The sequence below is a fragment of the Cryptomeria japonica genome, chromosome 5 (genome assembly GCF_030272615.1).
Source record: "Cryptomeria japonica chromosome 5, Sugi_1.0, whole genome shotgun sequence".
NCBI lineage: Eukaryota > Viridiplantae > Streptophyta > Pinopsida > Cupressales > Cupressaceae > Cryptomeria > Cryptomeria japonica.
In genome coordinates this window covers 787,610,607-787,630,123 of record NC_081409.1, presented here as the reverse complement: position 1 = coordinate 787,630,123, position 19,517 = coordinate 787,610,607, and positions in this window count along the sequence as shown.

Below are 19,517 nucleotides of genomic sequence, written 5' to 3'. Positions count from 1 at the left end.
CAGGGGTACACTATCAATATTGTTTATGTTTAGAATGAAAAAGACCAGATTTAGACTTGCTGCAAACTGACAGGTTCCTGGACTAACAGATCAGAGGCTTGGATGATAATTTATTTTAACTCAGACAACAATTTAATACTCACTAGACAATATAGACACTGACTTATATGATTTGTTGTCTTTACACGGACGACAATTTAGGCTCCACCAGATGACAAACTGCCTAAGGTGGCATTGACTCGTACAACAATTCTCTACTAAGAAGATGAAAATTTGGAGAAGATAGAATGACAAACTAGATAATTCACATGAAAATATACATAACTCATATGAAAATTTAGATGACTCAAACAATGAAATAGGAAACTCATATGACAATTCTAACCAGGGACAAAAAAAAATTACAAAGAAACTGAGTTTTTGACCAGTGAATTTGATTTTTTTTATTGTTTTGAGTTTTTCTAGGTTTTTTTTCAATTTCTACTTTAGGGATGAAGACACAACAAACACTCAAGATGAAAGTGTTCCAAGCATAGCATGCTAACTCTAAGGAAGTTGGCTGAGAGAGAAAACCTTTGCTTGTAGACTCAGGTACATACCTAATAGCTAATCAGAATATGGTCATTGAGTTTCACACAATGGATTCTTAACACCATCTTAGCTGACTCCAAATGCTAATGGGGGCACGATATGAAAAGTATTTTGGGAGAGTTACTATCTCTCTTGCAAAAAGTTTATCCCCCTTTTGGAGGTGAACTAGGTACCTTCTATCTTAAATTTCTTAGTAAGTATTTCCATTCAAAATTACCCCTTGAAGTCATGAAAGCGCGATTGAGGCCTATAGCTCGACAAGGTACTGAAATAAGCTTTAGTCATGTAAGCATGATTTAGACTGCGAGGCCCGAAAAAATACCCGATATGAAAGATCTCAAAAGAGAAAACTCAAATAATCCCATTCTCTTAGACTTTAATCTCGAAAAGCCTATTTATTATAGTGAGTCAGAATGCTTGGGTTTAGTGGTACTCACCTAGGTCATTCTCACAGGGTGATTACTTTTTCCCACTATGACATGCCTGCTAAAAGGTACACAAATATCAAACTTAGAAAAACTTCAAGGGTCTGGATTTCTTATTGTTTGTGCAGACAAGAGCATACTCTCCTACCTCTTAGACTTTTCTTCAAACACAAAAGACAAAGTTTCTCATTAACCACATAGAAATTTAAGTGCCTAGAAATGAATTAAAGAATACACAATGTTCAGTTGATTCTCCTTAGGCAACCTGTAAAAACAATGCATCAGTAGTCATATTGTTTTTGAATTCTTTGATAGGCATAAGTTTGATTGATAAATTCTTTAACAAGCGATCTACATAAAATTAGTTAGGTTGTAAAAATCTTAGGTAGACAAAAGACAATTTAGGGTTAGCATTAATAAAATCCAATGCCAAATCAAGAAAACGTAAAAAAGTATAATGTTTAAAAAATGAGAAAAGAAGAAACTTGTACTACAATTCTCATAGAGTAGAACGAATATTCTCACCGAACCGAATGAGTAAACAAAGAATGAAATGACACAAGAAGATACTAGTAAGAGGATTAACATAGAGAAGAACAACAAATTTCATAACTCGTCCTGTATGTTGCATAAAATCGTACGGTCTTTTATAGAGATTATATAGATGAAAACCTTAAAAATAGAAAAAATGATTTTGAGGCTAAAAGATTGAATTCTCTTGCCTCATGGTGGGCGCCAAAAAAGTGTGTGAAAAGTGGAATCTGCACCTATATCTGAATACACAACACTTCAATAAGTCATTAGATGCATGGTTATTAAATCAATCATCAATTAATAATAAACCATTACAAAGCAACCAATTGCCTTCTAGTAGATGTGAGTTTTAGTCTTGCTCTCAAATTTCTATATACAATACTAGTGACTAGATGACACCTAAATGAAAGATTTAGTCTATATGAGCATGAAATTGAACTAAATGGATGCAAGATATGTAATATTAATAACTATTAAGCTAACATGATTAAAGTAATATACAATGAAGTAATATGCAATAATCTCAATGCACAAAATCTCAATCATCCTAGAGAAAAAACAACATAATAACAATAAATCTCCAGGGTCCTTTGATTAGGAGATGAGAGCCTGAATTTATAGAAAATTCAGAGAGAAACCAACATTTGAGATCGAATGATGATGAGTGGTCAAGATTTTCCAAGAAGAAGAAAAATCTAGGTGAATTGATGTGATTGACTGCTTTTCTCAGTTTTTTAAGAAATTAAACTAAAATTAAGATAAAATCAGAAAAACTTATTTATTCCATATTTTATTCAATTTTGAGATTTAAATGCTTTTCTGAGATTTTTAAATTTTATTGTATTTTCAAGATTATCTCAATTTGATTTCTTTTCTCAAATTTTTATTCTTTTTTCCAATTAATTCCTTTTTCTTATATTTTAATGGCAAATTGGTTGATTTAATTAAATATACTAGGATATTTAATTAAATAAATAGAATAATTGATTAAAATGATTTACTTGGAATGATAATTTAATTAAATAAATATTCAATTAATTCAAGATGATTTATTTTCCATATGACCTTGATGATTTAAGAAATTAATTATGTGCTCAAAATTAATTTAAATAGTCTTTGGTTAGGACCTTGGTGATGAAATCGAGACTAGGGGAGCCATGGTTTTAGATGACCATTTTTAGGGTACTGTAGATAACAATGGTTTTCTCTCTCGTGGAAGATAAAAAGGAATTTTAATTGTGGTCTATTTAATTAATACCAAAATACTTTTTAAAAGTATAGTTAAAAGTTCTTTTTGATGTCTTGATTCTTTGGGTCCTAGGTTTCCCCTTTTACTATGTCTAAGAAAGCAAAGTGAGATTTAATGAGGAGAAAAAGGCTTAGAGTTGAGGCCACTACCTTATTCTACCTTAAGAGAATTTTTTAAGTCTGAAATATCTTGGTTAGGGGTGGGATCTCATTATTCTATAAAGCTATGAATGGAAAACATGATGAATTATTGTCTTAATTCATGAATAGCTAGAGGGATGACATAGTCCATATGGATTACATAAAAATTGTGTTCACAAAGGAACTCATTTCTCAATTTATTGACCTCATTTATGATGTGGAGAAGGTATACTATCTCAACTAGAAACATGCATATGAAGACTAATTTTCTTGGAGGGTGAAAAGATCAAGCACCACCAGAGCAAGTTTAGTAGAGACAATTTGCCTCCTTCCTTGGGGGTTGTCAGCTAACATGTGATTAAATATTCACTCTCAAGGGCATCTTTTCTACCATTCATTGGTATCAATTGTTTCTCCTTAATCACCTTATTCATATTAGTCCTATTATTTTTCCTTAGTTTTTTCCTTCCTCTATGTATAAATTTGCTATTACAAGAGGTTATCCCCCATTACACTAGGGGTTGATTTATGTTATGTAATTTTTTTTTGGATACTACCCCTCCTTTAAATCCCACCCCTACCTAGAATTTACCTCCATGTCAAAACTATGACCTTCCCTCTTTGTCTAAAATAAAAATTGTTTTTTCTAAGGATGTGTCTCAAGCCATGTCACATATAAATCCCTAATCTATTTTCATAAAAAGAAAAAATTAAGCCTAGGTAGTGAAAACCTCCCTTAATTGTGAAAAGAGGCCCAAACCAACAATTGGTAAAGGAAAAAAGATTCTTAACCCCACTCAAATATAAAAAAGCTAATTTCGGCAAAGAGAAAACTATTAACATTTCCAAAGATAATAACCCTACTACATGACCCCTTGTTTGGAAATTGATATTTCATATGGGAAATATGTAAGTTAAGATATCATAATTTCCTAAGGTGATAGGAGGTCTGATAGAATTGAAAATCTTATGATGATTTTAAAAATTTTGCTTCCATACTTGAGAAAAACCCCACTAAAGAAGACAAGGAGCCACAATCGAAAGAATCAACCTCTAATGGGGAAGTTAGTGAAGACAACAAAAATATCTTAAGGAACTATTTAACTTAACCCCTCAAGGCTCTCTATTCTTCTCCTCACCCTAGGAAACACACTTAGAGGAAGCCTATAAGGGCTAAATATTCTTAAGAATAATGGTGAAGAGGGTGGAGAAGAACATGAAGATAAAGGGATACAATAAAGAAATATAATCTGTAAGTGCTAGTTCTAGAACTTGAAGACATTACAATTAGGGTAAAAAATTTAGAAACCCCATAAAATTGTAACATATGTGAGAAGAATAGGGAAATAATTTTAACCTTGGAGAAATCTTTAGAATGGTTATTGAGAACAAACAACAATCTCATGTGCAAATTTGTGATTTGGATAGATATTGTGGGGAAAAAATTTGAGATAAGTTGGACACGAATGAAATAAGAATAAGACTAAAGATAGAAAGAAAGGAAAGAATATTTTGGTTTCCATGGTTTGTGAGGCAACACTAGAGAAAATGACCAAGAATTAGGACTCTATCTTTTAGAGTCTATTATGTTTTAAGTGTTTCTTTATTTTTATTATTATTTTTGTTTGTTTCTTTGTTTTCTATAGCTTGTATTTTTAGTATATTAATATTTTCACTTTTAATAGCTAATTAGTCTGTGTGGTATTTTTCACTAGCTTTCTCTATAGGCCTTTGGTTATGTTAGTCATTTTTAATTTTTCTCTACAAGGGTTGGCAGCCCTTCCCCCACTTATCTTAATTAAAAAAAAGGGTACACCCATATTTATTAACTTCTCTAAACATGTCATCAACATACAGTAATAGTTAGATAAATTTTGATCAAATTGGTCATGCACCCCAAAATCCTATAAATCATTGACATACATTTGAACTATATAATTTTCTATTTATTATCTCTCTAATTGTGTGGTTCCTAGAACTTTCATCAAACACATTGTGATTTCTCCTTATTGTTGTGCTCTAGCCAATCATTTTTCCATCTCTACTATTATGTGTCACACCATTGCATCAACCATTCTATGAGCCCCTATTAACATCATTATTATCATGTGACTTTATAAATACTAATGGTCCTAGTTAATATATTTATCATCCACTCATTAGAAAACAAGCCAATGATGCATCAACTCTAATTAAATGTAGTAACCTTTTATTTTAGTATACATAAGAAGAATATTTTATTTTATATTAAATACCATTCACTCTTGACTATTTAAAGATATATAACATATCCTCAACTTAATCTTTAATAACATATCATAAAAAAAAATTGATATATACAACTTATATCTATATGGTATTTAAAAAATTGTAAATAACCTATACTAATAAAACTAGTTCATCACCTTCTCAGTGAAATTTAAAACATGCACCATCCAATAATACCTTTATCAAAACTCCATCTTTCAAGATACTATTCTACAAAATGATTCACATCTTCAACTCCTTAAACTCCACTTGCATAAGATTAATATATATAATAAACACTAACTTATACTGAAAAAACTAATTATAGAAATAATACATGGTTTAGGATCTTCACTAACAACATGCGTAATATATTTAAAATATATGATTAGCTATATAAAAATGATGAACTGATAATTGAACACATCATTGCATAATGATCTCACTATATGTCATCTAAAGAATAAGATAAAAATATAGTTAGTCTCCTAAAAACACCTACCTACTTGCCTACCTGCTGCTTGTTGTCTACCTACTGCTTGTTGCTTTTTGTTTCCTATTATGTCTACTACTAGAGGAGGCCCTCTTCGGGCTTCCCAATAGTTGAGGATCCAAACCCATGAGCCCCAATATTTTCTCTCTCCATGTGGACCCTTTGGTGGCAGATTCGTTCTTGTGCCTTCCCCCCACTTTGTATCTTTATGATTCTGTTTTTGCAGAAGTGGAACATTCCACTTATGTGGATAAACTCCTGGGTGGAATCCCTAAAAATATGGGGAATTTTTTTGGCATTCCTTCTCCCTAGGTTGAGTGTTTGGTCGATGAATATTAGGTGGAGGTACTAGATGTGTTGTTGAATTCAGCAATTGTTGAATTAAGCCTTTCTCTAGTAGGAAATTTCCTGGCATTTCATCCCTCACTGGATTAGGTGAAAAAAATGGGTAACATCTAAGTGGAAACTAAAAGGAAGCATCACTTCCAATGCTATGGAAAATGGCATTTTCCTTTTTCATCTTTACCAATCAAGCGGACATGACCTACATCTTCACAGATGGTCCATGGGCCTTTGGTAGTAGCAACTATCTCTCTTTGTGCAAATGGAAACCAAATCTGGACCCTTGGCTTGATCTTCATGTTGTGTCTCTCACTTGGATATATCTCCTTGGTTTGCCTCTTGAATTTTGGAATCTCGGCGTCCTTAAGGGGATTGCTAATTCTTTTGGTAAATTCCTTTCTATTGACAACATTACACAAAGTAAATTTTGTTTGTTGTTTGCAAGAATTTGTGTTAATGTTTCCATCAATACAATGTTGCCAACCAAGGTGACTCTCCTCTCTAGTCTGGGGTCCTGGGTTCAACAAATAGAGTATGAGAATGTCAAAGATTTCTGTCAAATTTGCGGTAGATAAGGTCATCTTAGCTTAGCTTGTAAAATAAATGAGAGGTTGAAGCAACAACCCCCTAAGGGTTTGGAAAAGTTAGAGGAGGAACAAAGTAAAAAGCCTAATATATGTCTAGAGTTGGACCCCCCTGTGGAGGTTGGCCTCTCTAATAAGGATATTGAAAAAAACTTGGACAAGGACAAGAAAAAGAAAATAGATGACCACACGACTACCACTTCATGTGTAAGAGGTCATATTGAGGAACCCCCTCTCTCTGTGAATAATAAAACTAAATATCAATTGTTTAAGGCTATTGCAGAGGAAGGAGGAATGTTTATTGAACTAAGCTAGATCCCAAGACAAAGGAAGAATAATGGAGAGAATGGTGAAGTGAAAACAATGATAGAAAATGAAGGAAAAAATACTATTCAAGATAAGGAGAACATTAACTGGGAAAACTAATTGAAGACACCAATGAAGAAAAGAAATAGAGGTTTCAAAAATCTTAAAGAAAACCTACAAATGTTGGGATTCTCTTCCACACCCTTGATAACTAGGACAATTTTTTGGCTATCAAAGGATGAAAATGAAGACAAAGAATGGACACAGGTGGTTACAAAGAACAAAAACAAGGAAAAAATAGATTTAAAGGGAAATGGCAAATTAGTAAGACATACACACAAGGACTACAGACATAAGGATGTAGCCCATGAGGTAGCAGTAGGGAAACAGAGAACCCTAGATGGTCTCTCTGAAAAATAATAAAAAGAAAATATAACCTCTCCCTAGCTAAGGGAACTATCTCTATTAAAGTGAGTAGAGATGTTTTTGTAATGTTTGAAATGACAGTTCTTTCTTGGAATGTAAGGGGCTTGAATAACCCTCTAAAACAACATATGCTTAGATGTAAGTTAATGGAACATAAAGTTGATATCCTAATGATTCAAGAGACAAAAATGAAAAATGAGTTCCTTAAGAAGGCTATAAATTCCTTTTGGGCCACTTCTTATTTTCTTAATAGTGATTCTAATGGTGCTTCTAGGGGAATCACCACCCTTTGTAATCCTACATACTTTAAGGGCACTCTAATTCACTTTGCTAAAAACTGTTTGATTATTAAGATGAAGGATCTTAGATCTCATCTCCAATGGTTCCTTATAAATGTTATGCCCCCAATGCAAGATCCCCCAGGCTATGCTTTTGTCTTCTCTAACTAGGTTCATTGGAAATCAAAATAATTCTCTCTAGATGGTTGTTGGTGATTTTAACTCACCACTTTACCCCTGCAAGAAATATGGAGGTATTGAGGAATATTATGATAGTGTGACAAATTTACTTGACTTTATCTCTTCATTTGGTCTAATGGACATAAACCTCACTGACTCTAAATTTACTTGGTCCAATAGAAGGCAAGGGAAAAATCTAATTCAGGTTAGGCTAGATAGGTTTTTGGTTACTAGCAATTGGGAGAACTATGACTCTTTTTATCTATGCTCCTTCCCTAGATCTGACTCAGATCATAATGCCATAATGCTATTTGTGGATGGATCAAGAGAATGTGAATTTTACCCCTTCAGATATGAGATTATGTGGTCTCATCATCCTAATTTTAAAATGTTAGTGGAACAAGGGTGGAAAGTTCCTATCAGTGGGACCCCTATGTATCAAATCACCCAGAGGCTTAAAATCCTAAAAGACAATGTCAAAGGATGGAACTGTTACTCCTTTGGTAACATCTTTGAACAAAAAAAGGTCATCATTTTATATTTAGAGAAGATAAAAAAAAAGACTAAAGAGAACAATGCCTCAAAGGAAGAAAACAAGGAGGAGATTGATTTATTAAACCAATGGATTATGCTAAATAGAAAAGAAGAGGTGTTTTGGAAGCAAAAAATGAGAATACTATGGCTTAATGAGGGAGATAAAAACACAAAGTTCTTCCACGAATCTACTATGAAACATAGAAGCAAGAACACGATAAGAAAACTTCTTAAAGAGGATGGCTCTTGCATGGAGGATGAGGAAGATTTGGTTGAATTATTTACTAACTTCCTAAGTTTAAATTAATCCTAACGTCCAAAGTTTCTTTCAAGACCCCAATATCTTACTGGAAGTTATCCTTGAAGTCATTACAGAATAAGATTTCTTAAAGTTGACAAAAAAGGTCACACCTTAGGAAATGTAGGACGTTATGTTTTCTTTTATCCCCTGCAAAGCCCCGAGATCGAATGGCTTCCCCCTGATTTCTTCTAAGACCACTGGGAAATTGTGGGTGCGATTATCTATAATGCGGTGAACAACTCTGTAGATTAGGTAAAATCTTCAAATAAATTAATGCTATTTTCATTGCCCTTGTTCCTAAAAATGAGAATTTTGTTTCTACTAAGGACTTCAGACCTATTAGTCTATGTAATACAATGTATAAAGTCCTCTCTAAAGTGTTGGTTAATAGAATAAAACCCCTTCTTGATAAGATGATATCAAGTAACCAGAAAGGGTTTGTCAAAGAGAGACATATATTAGATGTTATTATTGCCCATGAACTTGTCCACTCTATGGAAAATGGTAAAAAACCATCCACGGCCTTCAAACAAGATATCTTTAAGGCCTATGACAAGGTCTCATGAAATATCCTCTTCGAGGTTGTTAAAAGGTTTTTGTTCAAAGGAAAATTTTAAAAATTGATAGAGAAATGTGTTAGTACTCCAAAAAAATTTGTTCTCCTAAATGGTTCCCCTAAGGGCTATTTCTCTTGTGAAAAATGGCTCTGTCGAGGTGACCCTCTTTCACCCTATTTGTTCATCATTTTTGTAGAAGTTTTGGGCAGAAATATTGATAAACTTAGAAGGGGAGGAATGCTTAAAGGGATCAAGATTGCTTCTACGCTTGATCCCATCTCACACCAGCAATTTGTATATGATGCTATCATTTTTGGAGAAGCCTATGTTTCAAAAGATAAACACTGGAAAAGAACCCTTGACAATTATGCTCAGAAATTTGGTCAACATATTAACCATGAAAAAAGTAATATTTTCTTCATGAATTCAAATACCATCCTTCAAGAGAAAATAACCACTATCTTAGCATGTCAAATTTTTGTTCTACCTAACTCGTATTTAGGGTTACCCCTCATTTCCAAATCCCCCTCTTTATCTTTCTAGAATGGCATTATTGAAAGATTCTAGAAAAAATTAGCCAATTGGAAAGGGAACCTTCTCAACATGGATGGTAAAATTCATTTGGTTAAATATTTCCTCTAGATAAAAGAAAAATGGACACCCCAAAGAGTACCCCTGCCAAAGCCAAAAAAATTGATAAAGAGTCAGCAAGATAGACAATTACTATTGACCTTGATTCGCATGACTTGGAGAATGAGGAAGAAAAGACTTCTAAATAGGAGAGAAAAGAAAGTAGCTCAGGGGAGAGAAGATTAGCTAGACTCAGCAAAGGAGAAAAAATATTAAGTAGAGAACAAAGATATGGCAAAAAACTAGAGGAAGTCTACATCCTTGAAGAAAATAAGGATACTTCCATGGATAACTCAAAGGATGAAGACTTTCAAGTGGAGGAAGAGGACCCTGATGAAAAATTCAAAGAGGAGATGGAGGAAGAAAGTGAAAAGGAAGAGGTTAGCAAAAAGGAAGAGGATTCTAATAACTCTGACCAAAGTCTCATGGCTCCTAACCATTCAGATGACGAAGAAATGGTCCCCTGTTCTCAAGATTCTCCATCTGAAAAAGAGAACAACTGGGATGTGCTCAAGCAATTGAAAGAGATAAAATAGAGAGTTGTTAACCTGAAGGAGAGGAATGATGAGTACAAAAAAAAAATTGATAATCTTTGCAATGCCTTTAGCTCCTTTGTTGCATTACTGATGGGGTCATGAATATATTTTCCATGGGTTTGGTGTCAAGATATGGCAAAATTAAAAAGAAAAACAAGAAATTGGCAAAATAGGGACATAAAGAGAAAGAAGTTAATGATGGGGATAGGCAGATGGGGAAAATTCAAATTGATAGGCTCCAGAGGAACTAGAACCTGATAAAGAAGGATTAGCTCCTCTCTAGTTTCTATTTCCTCTTTTATGCTTGAGTTTTTATTATGATCTTGAGGTGGTTATTATGTTGGGCTTGCGTGCCTATCTATCTAGACTTAATTATGCATAATACTGATAGTGACATTTTTTTTATTGATACTTATAATGTTGATAGCAAGATAGGTAGATGGAAGTTAGTTAGAATTAGTAGGTTAAGCTACAAGGATATGAAGTTTATTTTTTATTTTTTATTGGAGGGCTCTATTTCTATGGTTTTGTGGGATGGTTGTTCTTATCCTGGGGTAATGTTGCTATTTGGTGATCTTGTTATTTCATAGGTTCAAGGAATTCTCCTTGCTTATATAATCAAAAGCAATTTTTCACTCAACAAGTCATTTTTATAAAACACTTCTAAAATTAAAACAAGACAAATAAAATATTTCTTTCTTTGACCAACTTAAAATTCAACTTCCATTTTCAATATGCTTCCATTTTATTTAAACGTGATTATTTTCTTCTAAAATACTACTTCATTATGATGATATCACCATATTGTAACCTCTTAATAATACTCTCATTAAAAACCAACATCATCACAAAATAATGTATCATGTTCTTCCACAAATAAGCCATAATAACCAAGTTGTAATACAATTTTTTTAGAAATTAGATATGATAATTTGGAGGTATATTATGATTGATATCAAATTAAATTTATAACTATTACCAATTAAAAATAATACATGTTGGATTTATTACATCAAATTTAGGTTAGGTTAAATAATAAAAAATAAATTTCCATGTAATTGTTAATTTATAATAATGTAAATTATGTAAAATTAGTGAATAAAATAAAATGTTAGTACTTAGATTAACTGGGATGTAATGAAAAAAGAATTAATGAAATTAAAGTAATATTTTATTTTGTGCTCTTATTTTTTATTAAAATAAGTGAAGAAGTTAGCCGAAGCCATAGGAGTGATCTAGGTAATTGAACTTGCTAGAAAATTGAATATTAAAAATCTATGGATTGAAAGTGACTCAAAAATTTTTATTGAATGCCTTTTAGGTAAGTCCTCCCCCTTATGGACCATCAAAAATTGGATCGACAAAGCTAAATCTCTCATTAGAAACTTTGAAAATGAAAGAATCTCACATGTGTTTAGGGAAGCAAACATGGTCACTGACTATTTTGCCAACAAAGGAGTAAAGATCTATGGATGACGAACAAGGAAATCCTACAAGGATCTAGAAGTGGGGGTGAAATCCTTAATTATATATGATGTTATTTATGGAAAAGTTTCTATTTCAAAAAATGATTAAGAGGATTAGTGTAAGGTACTATTTCATTCAATACATCTTTGACGTCATTAGTATCCCTTCTATTTGCGTGAAATGACATGTTTTGTGGGTCCCTAGGCTTTTTTGTAATTTTGTTGCCAAGATAATCTGCTCTATAAGTGAAAAGAAAGAAATCTACGAAAAAATGCAAGGGACTAGGAAAAGGGTGGAGCCGAAAAGCTGTGAAAAGAACCAGAAGAACTAGAAGGTTTGGAATCAGATTATCAAATGGGGGCTAAAACCTTTCCTGGAAAAGCTTCATGGCGCTAACCCCAACATTGTGAGGCATTTTGTCAAAAAATTGAAGGAGGAAGGCATCATTCTATTTGGAGGAAAAGTTATTATCAATGAGGGTCTTATTGGAGAAGTTACAGGCCTCTCTATCGAAGGTATGAAATTCTTTCGTGATAGGAAGATATCTGATGAAGCGGTCATGAAATTTCCTAAATCAGAGGAGGAGAGGGAAGTGATGGTAAAGGTTTCAAACAGTTACTTTGAGGCCAACACCATAAAAAATCTTGGGAGGGAGGTTCTTAGAGTGGTGATGGAATATATAACTATGGACGAGAGATTTACAAGGGTGTATGACTACCAATTCATCCTTCTCAACCACTTCAGGTACAAGGTCAAGGTTTATTTCCCTCATTATATATTGTGTTCACTTAAACACTATATTCTGGAACACCATAAAAGTCCTAGGAGTGCCCCTATTTTGCATGTCGGTCTTATCCAGCTCATTCTTGAGAACTTTGCTAGCTTGCCTACACCATCCAATCCCATTTTTCCCCTAGAATCTGATGGGTATGGCATGGAAACCAGTATGTCTAGGGGAAATTCTGATGGGGATTTGGATTGGGAAGAGGAACTTTCTCCTCCCCCTAAAAAGATGCCTAAAAAATCTTCTTTGAGCAGGCCTTTAGGTAAACTAGAAACCTTTGCGTAAACCCTCTCCATGGTGAAAAAGAAAATGAAAGCCTCTTCAAAGAAAAAGATGGTGTCTTACTCTAAGGATTCGTTGGGTCACCCTTTGAATACTTCTTGTTCCCTTGAAGATTCCCATTCATCCCACCTTACCACTGATAGAGAGAATAGGCCAAGATTTCCAAAAGACCTCAAACCAAATGACCATTACTTTAAATTGGACAAGGAATCTCCAGATGATGTATTGGCTATTGCAAGGATTAGTGCAGTGGACCTTTTTAGGGTTTTTAATGTTAGAAGGGGGCTGAATCAGTCTTCACCAAATATAGAAAATTAAACTCTAAAACAAAATTGACAAACTACAACAATAGACAGATAATAAAATTAATTGAACAACACACGACACCAAAATTTTTGACGTGGAAAACTTGGTTAAGGGAAAAACCACAGTGGGAACCTACCCACAATAAGATGATACTCTGCAGTAGTATGTGAAAATATTACAATGGGAAATGCACATGCATTCAGGCACACTTCCTAGAGCTCAGTGCTCAAAAGATATTTGCTTGGGAGGCTACAACCCTTAGGGAAGTCTCACTAACTTACAATATGATTCAGACTACAATCTGAAAGAAATGAACTGCAATGATAGCATCTACAAATGCTTGATGACAGTTTCAATTAAGCACAATTGTCTTTTCTACAACACCAATCTCACCTCAACACTTCACTTGCTCATACATTCACCTCTCTCTGATAATGTAGACAAAATATCGATAATCAAATTACATGAATATCACACCTATATATACAAATCATCAACCTTGATAACAAGGTCGGCTAAACCCTCAACCCTCAACTGACAATTATAAAATTATATTATGTATGATACAAATATCAAACACCAGACCAATATAATTATTTATATTACATATTATGGACCTAATTTAAATTCTCAAATGATCACATCCACCGAAATTCACGCCAAGATCAACCGCAACACGCTACACCACCATAAATATTGCATAACATGAAAATCACCACTGGTTCATAGAAATCACAAAAAAATCACACAATTATTACTGCGGATCACCAAAATAAATAGGACATGACAAGGAAACACCAGCAAGCATGTTAGAGTCATACGAAATAGTTACACCAACACCACTTTTCAAATCTTCATCTGTCAACGTCTAGAAGCTCAAGAACACAACCAATCAGCAACTACCAAGAAGAAAGATAACATGCAGATCACCAAATCATGAACCATCTAAAATGAAGATACAAAAGATCACCCAGAACAATATCCCAAAGTCTCAGCTCCAGTTCTAATCACATCAGAATATACTGGAGGAAATACCAGATTCTGCAAAATAGTGATCAGCAAAACCAAACTATAAAACCAGATTAGAAAATCTTCCCAATCTCATCGAAATAAATCATAGGAATATTTTGACATCAATGACAACAACATATCTTAGCAGAAATAATGAACAACCATATCCAACATTTTAAATGGGCCTTTCATGAAATCAAAGACCTTAACCTAAAGAAGAGAGTAGTTGCTAGCAAACTGGAGGAGTTGGTTGATAAAGGGCAGCCCCAGAAGACCGTAGGGGCAATCTGGACAGATGAAGAACATATTTCCATGGTGGAGTGTCTGCAAAGAATAGTGGAACTTATTGATAAAATGAAAAAAAAAATGAAAAGAAAACCTTGTAGCTTGAGGGGGAAGTTAGCAAAATTAGGGAAACCTTGAATGCAATAATGAAACAAAGTCACAAGATTGTCAAGAATTATTCGGCCACAATGAAAATGATGATTCATAAACTATAAAAATCCCAACACGACACCCTGATTGTGGACCTTGATGCTAACAGAGAAAAAGACCAGAAAGAGGAGTTGTGCCTGTCCAAGAGAACCAGAGCCAATTTGAAGAGAAAGACAAAGTCCTCTAATCAAGAGCTTCAGGACCTAAAAAAATTGGCCCAAGAGATGAATACTCTAGAGAATGAGATAATTGAGACTATTATGTCATTAGGTTAATTCTTTTCTAGTTTTAGTTCTTGTTGTCTTTTTGTCTAGTCTATTATCTTTTTGTTTGTTTGACAACTTTTCCGTATTTGTGAACTTAGATTGTTTATTTTAATTTTTTTCTATAAGTTGGTGATTTTGGGTACCTCGAAAACCCGATTTTCCCTTAATAAAAAAAAAAAAAGTGGAGAAGGGCCCCAACCCATACTAATCAGATAAAAAACAAAAGGCTTGGAGGAGAAGCCAACAAAACACCACACAAATAAATAAAATGATCCTTTTGTAATGTTGTTAGACAATAATTATGTATAATTTAATTGTAATCTAATCACCCATTTTATTTTGGTATAAAAATAATGATAGGATCACTATAGTCCTTCTATATAAAATTATAGGTCCATAGTCAAATTGTCATTTTGAAGAAAGCATTTTGATCTTTAGGGTGAGATTCCTAGTAATTATTGTATATGCAATAGCTAATCAGACAACATTATCAAGAAGTTGTCGAACCACCCAAATGTAGAGAATCCATGTTTAGAGAGTAGTATCATGATAATAAAATCTACCACCTCCTTTACCATGTTGCTTTGAATTGTAAATTTACTAAGGAGAACATCATCAATGCTCATATCTAATGCAGATTAGTGTGAATGAAGGCATATGAAACAAGATGTTTAGCCAAAAGTGTGATATCCTACATAATTTTGTTGATTATTTCTTGCTAGGGTGGCATGATTTGCCAAGGAAATAGTCAAGTTTATTTATCAATCTAGATATAAGAAAATGTTTTCCGTTGTTATATATTTGAATTTTATTTGCTATAATATAAATGAAATAAGATGGTAGAATCTTATTTCATGTTGGTTTTCGTTCATTGACATCTATGTCAAGCACATAAGTTTAATGGAAGGATTAAGGTAATATGACACTATATAGAAAACATAAGTATCATTGTAGTGCAATGTTGGACACTCAAAACAATGATTGAAATAGTTTTAAAAAGGTGTCAAGATTTTTTTGAGGGAAGTAGAAGATAGTACATAAAAGGATGTAAGGGTTTTGTTTATTATATCATGTAGGTTTTCATCTTTGATTATATGATTATTGAATTTCATTTCAAAAAAGAAAATATTTTGAAGACAATATGAAAGAAGAGAGGTTTGCAAGAGTGAAGTGGCAAACCATGGTTGTTGTCTTGTAATTTTTTTGTATTATAATAATTTTTTGTAAGTTCACATAATGTTTTCCATAAAAAAGGCATATAAACTAACATAAGAATGTGACTAATTTTAAATTTATACTAAAGTTTTTTTGCTAGTGACAAATTTTGGCTTAGCAAATTATTATTACAAAAGAGTTTTGGAGGAGTTAGTTTATAACTATTGTCTAAGTCATGTAGGGATGGAAAGATGTCCTTACAAGTTAAAATATCTATGTATCCATCAATTGAAGTTTTCTCTTTTCAAGTCTTTTATCTGATAATTTCAGAAAATTTATTATAATAGGTGCATTCTTGTTCGAAATAAAAAAAAATTCTAGGAATAGCTACACCCTCTTATGTATGTGTACATGGAGACTATATGGTTGATTCTCTATCTAATGGTGTTTCTTGAAATTCTAATGTTCCATCTAACTAGGAAAGAATAAGGAGTCATATTAGAGTTGTGAGGAATAAAAAGATGTAGGTATTTTATAATCTTGATCTATCTTATCACTTAGTGATAATTCATCACATGAGAAGAACCCTTTTGTATCTGTGTCCCTTCGAAGCATGGGGGATTGACTTTTCGTAAGATTTCTTATGGGTGTATTTAATGTATACATATTTGGTTGAGGTTCTTCTATATATTAGAGGAGGGATTATTTTGACAATATTAGAGAATGGATTTTCACACAATTGAAGAAGATGCAGACTATCAAAAGAGAGTTGTTCTCTCATGTGCAATATTGGGGAGGGATTTTCACACACTTAGAGGAGATATATATTTTTGAAGGAAATGTGTTTTCTCATTGTGCATGGATTATGGAGACACTTTATGTTCTCTCATGTTATACATAAGGAATCTTCTAATAGAGTTATTTTGGTGTTTCTTGGGTGAGTAAAGAGGATTAGAAAAGCTACTTCATCAAAGCCTCTAGAAGGGTCACATTCAACTCTTACAATGTTCTACTATTGGTCCAATTTGATGTAATAGGGGGGCAATGTTATATTGTTTCCATCTACTTTAGGTAAGATTAAATAATAAAAAATAAATTGACATGTATTGTAAATTTATTATAATGTAAGTAAGATAATAGTTAGTGAATAAAATAAATTGTTAGTAGTTAGGTTAGTTGGGAAGACACATTCATATAAATAATTTAGTGAGAGAATATATTTGGCTTTATAAAGCCACAATGCAATGTAATGAGAAACAATTCGATGAAATCAAAATAATGTTTCATTTTGTGTTATTGTTCATGTTAGACACAATGCACCACTCAGAGGGGGAGGGGGTGAATCAGTGGTTTTTAAACTTTTTCCCTTTAGCTATCCTATGTGAGCATACCAGTTAATGGATCTAACTCAATGCAAACTTACCGGTTAGTGGGGAAACCAACACAAATGCAATCACACACAAGGAGACATCTATCTTTGATCCTTCGGCCGGGAGGTGAAGCGGGCTTGAGAACCTTATTGGAAAAAAGGGGAGTACTTGATGGGGACAAGTAGATTGAGGAAAGTGAGAGGTAATTATAATATGTTATTGTAGTTAGTTAATTTTTAATCTTCTTAATAAATCAGTTGTAAGTCGTCTATTAATTATTTGTATAGCTGGTCGGTAGTCGGATGCACTACATTTTGTATATTGCAAACAATCTTGATTGGATAATGGTGTCCTTTACCCATCTAGTCACAAGCTTACCAGTTGGCAACAACACCCTACCAACATATCACTCACCGGTTGACATACCATACCAGTCTCCAATACTTACTCACCGGTCAACACTAGCATATATGAGGAAAACCCAAGATGGGAAAAACCTCGATGAGAAATGATGCTGGAGTCTACTGCTCCAATCCAGCCTCACAATGAAAACACTATTACAAAGTTTAGGGAACCAACCCAAGGAGCACCAACTCCTGACTTTATGGGCTACAACCCAAATGAGCTACAACCCCTGCACCAAGCTACAACTCAATGTTATTAAAGTAAATTTCAAATACAAAAGTAGTCATCTTGTTACAAGTATATCTTGCAACCATTTCAAATACCTTACTTTGTCAGTAAGATACCTTCTCTGCAACACCGAATCACTTTCTCTTGCTGCTCACACCTCCTACTTCTCAACTAGTAAGCCCTACCGGTGCACTTCTTCTGCTGTTCTTCTCTGCAGTATCTCCTCCTTACTATTCTGCACTTTATCAATTCTAAGCTCCACCGGTTCATTGTCTGCCTTCTCTTCGGTGCTCTTTACTTTTTCTCTATCGCTATAAACGCTACCAATTCTTCTCTTCACTCTCCCTCTTGTATCAGATACTCTCTGAGCACTTGGATGATTTGCTTTCACATAGAGAAATAAGACTTAGTCAATTCGCAATAGCACAATGTCTTTCTTCTCATCAGCGACAACAACTCAATGTCTTGTTGCCTTCATATTTATACATTAGTTTTCCTGCCGAAAGCTCATTCAAATTCTAGGTGGTTAGGGTTTATTCATCATCCTCGAGGAAAAGAAAATCTAATAAGATCTTGTTCGATCTGATCTTCCAGACTGCCAATCTGCAAAAATCTTCCATTTATGCGCCTCCTAGATCATGCCTTCCATCTCTGGCGAACTTCTTTTTACCCTATCAGCTGGCCTCTTGGTCAAACACCAAGATTTGGTTTTGTTATTTCCTTCATCCACCTCGATCTCCTCAATCACTCTTAGCTGGTTCATAGTTGTCCTCCATACCTCAAGCCACAAACCCTTGCAAAAAGATTTGTGACATTTCTCATTATTTGTGGGACCCTCTATTAATGTCGACCAACCCTGCAACTACCCTGTTAGTGTACATTCCATCTTTATCCAAAGGCAGGTCTGTCACCTTGACTCCAAGTGGCATCCATGTCTACCATCTGCCAGCTTGGCATTTCATGTTGGTCCAGATAGAATCACCGACCAAACACTTCCATCAGTTTCTCTTCTTTGTCAGTATACAGAGCCTACCAGTATAAGACACTCTACAGGTTAACTCATCATGTCTTCTCTCTACTAAACTATTGGTGGAATACCTTGACTAGTCATCAAACATGTCTTTATTGAGTATGTCAATCCCACAAGGTAGGAATATATCTCCATCTACAGCTTTTCTCATATTACCGATGGACTTATATACCGGTAAACCTTCTTGATGACATTTTGTCATCACCCTTCACCGGACACCATCTTCAGTCAAGCCACATTCCTCTATTTGCATATGCTCAGCCTTGCCTTCTCCCTAATCAACTATGACCATATCTTTGTCAGTTTGTCAAGTTGGCAAACCCATCACTTCTTCTTATGTACTGGCATCTCAACATGCCTTTACACCTTCTTATCTCACAGAGCTATGATGCACACAATACATAATAGGAGATAAGTTCCTTTTA